This window comes from Protopterus annectens, chromosome 2.part0 (assembly GCF_019279795.1).
Source record: "Protopterus annectens isolate FY-2018-M chromosome 2.part0, PAN1.0, whole genome shotgun sequence".
NCBI classification, from domain to species: domain Eukaryota; kingdom Metazoa; phylum Chordata; order Ceratodontiformes; family Protopteridae; genus Protopterus; species Protopterus annectens.
The window spans coordinates 1,793,148,448-1,793,157,847 of record NC_056728.1 but is presented as its reverse complement, the minus strand read 5'-3'; the positions used below and the strand labels follow the sequence as shown (position 1 = coordinate 1,793,157,847).

The 9,400-nt window shown below is 45.6% G+C and overlaps 1 protein-coding gene across 1 annotated transcript in view; it reads right to left on the bottom strand.

The window, feature by feature from the left end:
- Positions 1–9,400, bottom strand: part of SDHB (succinate dehydrogenase complex iron sulfur subunit B) — a 681,600-nt gene that overhangs the window by 340,344 nt on the left and 331,856 nt on the right. The gene's annotated exons all lie outside the window — the stretch shown is intronic.

The window sequence follows — 9,400 nt, the reverse complement described above, 5'->3', positions numbered from 1 at the left end:
TTTTGGGGTCTTTCTAATTGCTGCAGGTGTCGGGTAAGGTACATCCCAAAGGGGGCATTGTATTCTATGATGGGCCTGTTGAGGGATGAATAAAGGGGCACGATTACCTCTCTTGATCTAGATGTGAATCCTTTCATGATGAGGTGGGCTATGTAGAAGGTCTTTCTAACCACTTTGGCAATGTGGTTGTCAAAGGAGAGATTGCTATCAACTTGGGTCCCCAGATCCCCAATTACTTTCTCTGTACTTAATGGGTTACCACCCATGTGGTAATTTGGGGGCACATTGTTTGTGCCAAAGGGTATGACTAAACACTTTTTGGTATTTAGCTTTAGACCATGGCTCTGGCACCAGTTATCCGTCTCTGCGAGACCTTTCTGAAGGATGTTTGTGTCAGCTGGAGAGTCAATTATGGCGCCCAGTTTGCAGTCATCTGCGAACTTGCTCGAGCCATAGTCCTCCAACGTTGGCCTGTACCTCAGAAAAGTAAATACCTAACAAGAGAGGTCCCAGGACAGAACCTTGTGGGATGCCACTTGTGACTGGTTTCGAGTCCGACATGGCTCCAGCAACTCTGACTCTGTGGGTTCTCTCTTTGAGCCAGTTTGCGACCCATCTTGTGACATAAGGGTTTATATTTAGGCTGGATAGCTCATCTATGATGCCCGAGTGGGGTATTGTGTCAAATGCCTTTGCAAGGTCCAGATAGGCTGTGTGGACTACCTTCCCTTCATCTATGGCCTTGTTTCGAAGAAGTCGACCAGGTTCAAGAGGCAGGATCTGCCCTTGACGAAGCCAAATTGGGTAGGATCTAGTGTCTGTAGGTCCCCAATGTCTTTGTTTATGAGTTCCATGATGATCCTCTCCATAGCCTTGCAGACTAGGCTAGTCAGGCTTATGGGGCGATAGTTTCCAGGGTCCGCAGAGGCGCTACCTTTGTGGAGTGGGACCACTGTTGCTGTACGCCATTCTTTGGGCACATATCCTGTAGTGAGGCTGAGATTGTACAGCAGTTTTACTTGAGGGATTAGTTCTTCTTGGAGTTCATGTAGGACGCAACCCGGGATGCCATCTGGTCCCATGGAAGCAGTGTTTTTTTGCTTTGGAGAGGGCGGCCTTCACCTGAGCATCAGAGATGTTTGGGAGGCTGCATTCTGCTGGGATAGATACTTGCTCTTTTTGGGGGGGTGGGGGGGTGGAGAAGTTTGCATTGAACCTGTCTGCCAGGATATTGGCGATGTCTGTGGGTTAATTGTATTTTTTGTCGCTTAGAATCAACTCTGAACAAGTTTGGGAGTTGCATCCCAGGTTCCTAACATAACTGAAAAAAGCCTTATGATTGTCTTTAGTGTCCTGTGCAATTTTTCTCTCGAAGCTGGCCTTGGAGGATTTTATGAGGGATCGTAATTTTTTGCTAGTACTGATCAGAGATGCCTTCCCTTTTAGGGATTTTGCTCTATCATGTAGTAGCTTCCAACTTCTGTTGTACAGTTTATTTATGGCTGGGGTCCACCAGACTGGACGCCTGCCTTTGGATGACTGGGTCTTGATTTTGTTTGGGATAGCATGATCCATGCATTCCTGGAGATGTCCATAGAATGGGAGGGATCTCAGCTTCTTGCTGAGGCTGACCAGGGAGTTCCTCCAATCTTGGGATTTTACTCTTTTTTGCAACAGCTTCTTCCTTCTGTTGTAGAGTGTTTATGGCAGGGGATCACCAGATTGGCTTCTTTTTTTGAAGAATAGCGTCTTGGTTCTGTTGAGGATGGCATGATCCATGCACTCGTGTATGTGCTTATACAGTGCATTTGTGTAAGATTCAGCAGTCGTACCTCTATTCTTCATCTATATGGGTGACGTGACGTTTGCCATTTCTTTCTTAAGAAGCATGAAGTTGGCTTTGGAGTAGTTTTTGACGGTGGTTTCCTTAATGGGAGGTGGGGGTGGGATATGGATGTCTAGGGTGATTAGCTTGTGGTCGGATCTGACCACCGAGCTGACCTCTGGCGTGGAACACCGGCTACCCATAATGGTAATGACCAGGTCCAGGATATTGCTGCCCCTGGTGGGGGTGGGGACAAGCTGATCCAAGGCATTGGAATTTATGAATTCCAGAAAATGTTGAGCGAACGAGTTGGTACACGAGTAGTTTTCCCAGCTGATGGGGAGGTATTTGAAATCGCCCATAATTAAGGCATTGGGTTGTACCTTAACATTTTCCAGTATCTTAAGACAGGAAGAGTGGGAATCCTGGGGCATGGTGGGGGGATCTGTAACAAGTTACAACCTGGATTGCAGTCTTGCCCAGTGTTAGTTGCACTTGGATAATTTTGGATGCATTATGTTGAGCGGGTCATACCCTCCTGGGCTAAATAATCAAAGAGGTCTTCCACGTCTCTTTTCATGTAGTCCAGGGAAATACGTCTCAGGTCATTCACACCCACATGTACAATGACAGAGTTATACTAGTACCTGTTGTTGGGGGACCTGAGTGTGTGCGTTATGTGGGGAATCCTGGCACCTTATAGGCAGCTGACTGTTTCTTACTCAACCTAGTGAGTGGGACATCAGTGTGCCTCACTATCAAGTCACCTATGACTAGTGTTGGGCATGCTGTTTTGCCTTAGCGGCTTTGGTTGAGTGATGCACTGTTTAGGAGAGTTGCGTCTCGTGATTAGTGCGGTGTTGAAGTGGTAGAGTGCGTTTCTGCCTTGGAGGTCACTGCTGTTTAGGTAGATTTTTATTGACAGCCTCCATGAAGGTGGGTGTGTGGTTTGTGGTTTTATGTGAAGGCAATGCTGGTACGTGTTCTGGAGGGCTGTGTGTTGCATGTGGTGTGTTGACCTTCTCCTCTTGGCCAGCTATTCTGGTCTTGGCTGAAGAGTGCATAGCTTCCAGTTTGGATATATAAGTGCATCTCTCGCAAGTCTGAGTGTTGGGAGGTAAAAGGAGAGGGTTGTCAGTGTACATGAGGCAGTTGCCATATTGCCTCAGGGTGCCCAAGTTCACCAGATTAATAGGAGAAAGCACAGGGAACTGATCTTTAGACATGCCTGGAGGGGTGGGCATTAATAATAAATACTGGCGTAGTTTCCTTGTAGAATGTTTAGTGCTGGTAGCACTTTTGTGTGCTACAATAACTGCTACAAGATGTCTAGTAAAGTGCTAGACTAATAAGCTAGTTAAAGTGCAGGAGAGGAGAGAACTAGCAGATCTAAGGGTAAATTTGAAACCCAGATTTTTTGGCACCGCTCAGAAGCTTACAAACAGTTTTAGATGCAGCAAATCTGTACCTGGACTAGATCAGTTACAGGAAAGGTGGGAAACTAGCGCAAATGGGGACTTTTAAACATGAACGTTGAAAGATATGGAAATAACTGCACAAACAGCCAATAAAACTACAATTTATGGGCCAGAAACCACTCCTCTTGTGGTAGACAGGCTATCTAGTGCTTACCACTCCCACTGATAAGCTAGAAGGCTTCCCTTCAACACAGAAAGGTTTAGGGTTCTCAGAAGCTTACAAACAGTCCTAGATACAGCAAATCTGTACCTGGACTAGGCTACTTACAGGAAAGGTGGGAATACGCACAAAAGCGGGCTTTTAAACCAGAAAGATGAAAGAGATTCCCCAAATTTTCCTTTACACTAATGTAAAAGGAGTTACTCCTTACTTGTTGATGTACCACACAACTAACATATCTGTTTGTATCACAACAGTCCTTAGAGGAAGAAAGCTGTGTAGGGCTTGCAACTCTAGGAGGACTGCTCTCATTTCTAGGACGCTGATATGCAGATTGGTCTCCTGTGGTGTCCATGTGCCTTGGACAGTCCATCCCAGGAGCTACTCCCCCCACCCTGGCTGGGAGGCGTCTGTGGTCAATGTGGCATGGGGGGATAACAAAGGGATGTCCTTGCTCAATATCCGAGAAATGAAGCCACCATAGAAGCGAGTCTTTGCATACTCTTGAAAGTTTGATCTAACAGCTTACAGGATTGCTGGTGCAAGGACCACTGGACTGCCAACATCCACTGTAGAAGTCTCATGTGTAATCGTGCTGTAGGTAACAGGGTAATAGTGGCAGCCATAGGCCCCATTGCTCTGAGTACTAATCTTGCTAGCGGATTTGGTACTGATAGAATCTGTTTGATATGTAGTCAGAGAAGAAATTCTGTCTGGAAGGAGGAAGGCCATGGTTTTGGATGTGTCCAGACACATTCCTATGAAGTTTATTACTTGGACAGGGTCCAATTGTAATTTCTGAGTGTGGATGGTTATGCCTATGTTAGGGGCTAGGTGTACCAAATAGTCTCTGGCTTGGATGAGTACATGCCTGGTTGAAGTGGTGAGGAGCCAACTGTCCAGGCAAGGAAACACATGGAATCCCTGCAGTCTCAAGTGAGCTGTATTACCGCCATGTATTTGGTGAACAGCCTGGGGGCTTTGGTGAGACCAAAAGAGAAAAGCCTCCGAATTGGTAGTGATTGGCTCCCATCCTGAAGGAGAGACTCCCTCTGGAGTGTCTGTTCACTTTGATATGACAGTATGTCTTCAGGTCTACGTAGCACATCCAGCTGTCCATTTGCAGTAGACGTAGAATGGACTGGATTGTGACCATCCTGAAATTTGAGTTTTTTTACTGACGTGTTCAGGGATGTCAGGTCCAATACTGGCCTCAGATCCCCTGTCTTTTTTGGTACTAAAAAGAATCTTGAGTAAATCCCTGATCCAATTTGATCTTTAGGGACCTTCTGGATGACTCGTTTAGCAGCTTTGCAATTTCCAAAGTTGCCAATTCCCTCTGACTGGGTGGAACATAAGGGAGGGATCTCTCTGGTTTGGGATGTTTTAAAAAGGAAATGGAGTAGCCTTTGTATATGATCCATTGCACCCACAGATAGCTTGTGATGGCTATCCAAGCTTCTGAGTGCAAGGATAAGTTCCCCCGAGTGCCTCTAGAGAGGAGCAGCCAAGTAACCTTTCAGGAGTGCTGAACGATTCTTGAGACCCTTGATTTTGTGGAGGCCCCCGCCACGTGGGCAGTGTCTACCATTATTAATGTTTCTCCCTCTGCCTCTGAGGGAAAAGTCTCCCGGAGATTCCTGAAAAAGACCTCGAGACTTCTTGAACCACAATTTGTTTTTACCACCACACTGATTCTTGGAGAAGTATCTTTGTGGGGCAGAAAAACGGATTCCTATAGCAGACAAGGTCTTTCCATCTTCCTAGCAACAGGAAAGTGCGCATCTAACAGTGGGCCCAAACAATGACAATACATCTGAAGACGCATTGATGAATGATGCCTTGAAAGGTTCCACAAAGTCACACAGTCAAATGCAGGCATGACATCTAATGGCAATGCCTGAATTGCTAGCCCTTAAGGTGGCCTCTGCAGCATGGGAAATTAAACTCATGGATGCATTGGAAATTGACTGCAGAGTGGCCATTCTGGAGGAAAAGGCCTTCTCTGCTCCTCATCAGACATGGACTCTGGGGCTAAGCTAGAAAGTTCTTTCATTAAATCCCTCTGTAACCTAATAAAATGAGAAAGATAGTTTAGTGCTCGTAAGGTGAAAGTGGCAGAAGCATAAACTCTCTTGCCAAACATGTCCATGGCCCTAAACTGCCTGTTAAGGGGATGGACAGTGGAGCTTTCCTGAGATAGCTTCTTTTTGGTGGTTACCGCAACAACCATGGCATCTACAGGAATTCCTTTAGTCGAATGTGGTTGGTCTGTTGGGGCCTATCTGCGCATTTGGGGATAGGTTCTACAGTGTTTGGCTCCTTCCACGCCCTGGTTGAAAAGTGCTTCAGCGGGGGGGGGGGGGGACACCCAACATGTAGATGGGCCAGACCCAAAAGTCTCCAAGAACACCATTTCCTCAGGGGTAGGGTTTTGGGTAGTCCAACCACCTTTTTGGCTCAGGATTTCTAAGATGTCCCCAAAGTGGACATCCTCAGATGGAGATCTTGGGGACCCTTCCCTTTCCTCGAAATGGGTGTCTTCATTGACGGATTCTTGCACAGAATCTAGGTGCCTACTCTAGCACCTTCTCTTCTGTGGCACCTCCTCGGGGGGGGGGGGGTGTTCCGGAGAGGTATCAGAAGAGAACTGGGGATCCAAGGGTGGAATAGCTTGGAAACTTTGCTTGGCCAGCTGTCTTGGAGGTGGCAGACATGGGGTCTCAGACACAGCATCCATGGAGGTTAAGGGGTGGATCCAAAAGTAGTGGAGCCGAGGATCTCCTTGGTAATAAGAGAACCTTCTCCACCACCTCGAAGGTAGACAGGCCTGGAGACAACATGGACTTTCTCCCCAGAGCAGAAGCTGTTGGGGCAGAAAGCAGCTGAACCTCACTGGCCATTCGCTCCGAAGGGGGAGGCAGTGCTGAGCTGTTGAACACGGAAGCTCTGAGGGGAAGTGACTGCTCCGAAAAATTCAGAGTTGAAGTCAGCCCCACAGAACCAGCATTGAGGCTTTGGCTCCTAAAGCCACTCTGCTCAGGCACGGTCAGAGCCGAGCGAGTCGGGGAAGCGGTCAGAGTCAGAGAGATAATCACTACTGGCTTAGACACTACAGCTCTCAGGGCCTCCAGTTCTGAGGACTATGAAGCAGGAGGTTGGATTGGAGAAGGAACAACAGGCCTAAAGCAGAAAGTCAACTCATGAACCCAGTGGGGGGTAGAGCTGGTAAAACCCCCATCTGGATCTGTGTCTGAAGGAAATGCCTCAAGTCTATCCACCTCAGATCTGGAAAGGCTATGGGAGGATCTGACAGAAGATGTGGAAGGAGATCTAAAGGATCTTTTAGGGGATCTGTCCCGAAAGGGAGATACCGATACGGCAGGAGTTGGTCCTGAGGAAGGAAGAGGAGCTCGGGTTCAAGGAGAGGAGTCAGCAGACTTACTTGGGTCCATGGATTTCGGGTCTGATTATCTGGAAGGCTTTTTGGGAGGCTTGCTGGATGTAAAGGCAGACTTGTCCAGGGAATGTTTCCTGTGTTCCCGGAAGTCTTTATGCTTCTTGGCAGGGGGTTTGAGCCCCTGAAGTTGAAAAACCCGCAGCTGGGGCAGGAGGAGGAATCAGGCCCTTTAAAATAAGTTTATTTCAACGGTCAGCCAAAGCGCATTGGTGAAACCCCCTCACAGACAAAACAGGTGGCTTCAAGATATGCAGGGCCGAGACAATACACACAGTCCCTGTGGGCATCAGATAAAGAATCTTGTGTCCACAAGAAGTGCACTTTTCAAACACTAATAGTTTATCAGACAACTTAAGGTCAAAGAAAGAAAGAGAAAGGAAGTAGGTAAAAAAAAGTCCTGCAAGAACAGACCAATGAACGTTTTTTTTTTTCAATATATGAACCAGAAAATAGGGGAAAGAGAAAATAAAGATAATAGGAAAAAAAACCCTAACTTATCTGTACAAAGTAGACGAGAAACTCTCAGCAGAGCTCACATGTACAGATCACGATTCTTCCTGACAGAGTGGCAAATGAGATCTGAGGTAATCTGGGGGAATAAGGCATTGTGTGCAAGGGAGGAGCTCGAGCCCCAGAGCCCAAAGCCCTGGAAAGCAACACAATACAAATGCAAACAGATAAAAGAAAAGTGGGATCTTCAGAAAAAAGTAGGAGTACATATAGAAAAAAATGGAAATCGTAGGAACAATACATGCAAAAAAATGTTTTTAAAGAGGAATGAGTTTTAAGAGAAGGCAGGAATCAAACAATTCCTGCAATGTTGCTTCGGTTATATGCTATTCCATCAATATACGTGCTGTAGAACGTTTCTAAATGTGAATCTGTTAATATGGTTTCATTACTTTTATATTACAAAATGAGCCTATGGCACAAGAGATAATTCAATAAAGGTGTTAAAAACAGATTTCTCACAGCAGAGGGCTGGGAGTCATGCTGCGGTGAGGCGCTGTATAATGCATCGTCCGGGATTTGTAAAACTGGAGGGATAGCTAGATGCCTTTGGTTCTGACAGGATCATAAAATTCCAGCACCAGATCTGAACTTTGAAAGACAATTCCTTAGCTTTGTTTATGATGGTCTTCTTCACCCAGTTAAGGGCATCTCAAATGAAAAACCTTCGAGTGAGGATAAGGGTGTCTTCAATGTTAGGCTGCAGGTAAGAGACTGGAGACATCTGGTTAACATTAGCCAATTCTTCCTTCACTAAATCAGAGTCCCACTGAGAAGGTTACCTTTTACTTTTAAGAGACTGTACCCTCCAAATTTGGCATTTCAGAAAACCCATAAAATCCTGAGCCACTTTGAAGAAATCCTGTGAGGAAGCCTGGATGGAAGGGAATCAGGGTGGGGGCTAGGGCCTATTCATTACAGGCTGGGCTAAACTGACAAATTACTTTTTTGTCATTGGTGTTCTGAAATACAGTTTCAATGTGCAGTCTGCCTGGGAGGTCTCCTTAGATAGATGCATGCCAAAGACCTCCATTTGATTACCGTTACTCTTCTACAGGTATCACACTCCCCCTTACCAATGATAATCTTGATGTGGAATTATGAAGCCTGCAATGGGACCTCAAGACCAATCAATGGTACGAAGATTGCAACTTGAGAGGACATGCTGAAGACATGATTACTTCCTGAGGGGTTGCACTAAGAGGCTTCAGCTGAAACAGACACCAGGTATGAAGTTGAGAAGCACCTTAATGACACTAGTATCTTCAACTCTAGGAGGGACTACCAGACTCGGAGGCAACGCCAGCCTCCAGAAATTTCTTCCTTTTGTTTTGCAGTCCTTTAAGTTGCTACATCTATTAACTACAACTGTACAGTTTGTGCTATACACGGTTACATTCTATTCTGTTTTTGATATGTACAGCTTACTTCCTCTATGTTTCACTTTGCCCATTCATCAATTCCACCCCAACAATACTTGCAAATGGTCAGTTGTGATCAGTGTACTACCCCAGTAAGCAAATGTAAAATAAAATGAAAGTGACACACACTGGAGACAAACAGGGTATGTCTGGATGAAGGTAAAACAGACAACTACAGAAATCCCTGCGCAGTACTGGTTCACCTATGAGTTATTTAACTTGGAACCGACATTTGTAATACAACTTGCCAAAAATCACTACACTACACAAAGATAGGAAAGCAGAAATTCAGGAAGATCCAAAATAGAAATGGTCTTAACGTGGAAACTTCCATAAGAAACTTACAGCAGAAAGTAAACATTGAATAACAGACAATCGGTAATTCTAAATGACAGCAGTCCGGCATATGCTAACTCCATATGGACTTCTACTTAAAACATATTTAAAAAAATAAAGCCAGAACACTAAGCAAAATCCTGTTAAGTTTTGCACATTATTCATAATGTTCTCTCTACAGCAGGATGTTGTCCAAACTCCCATTTTTCT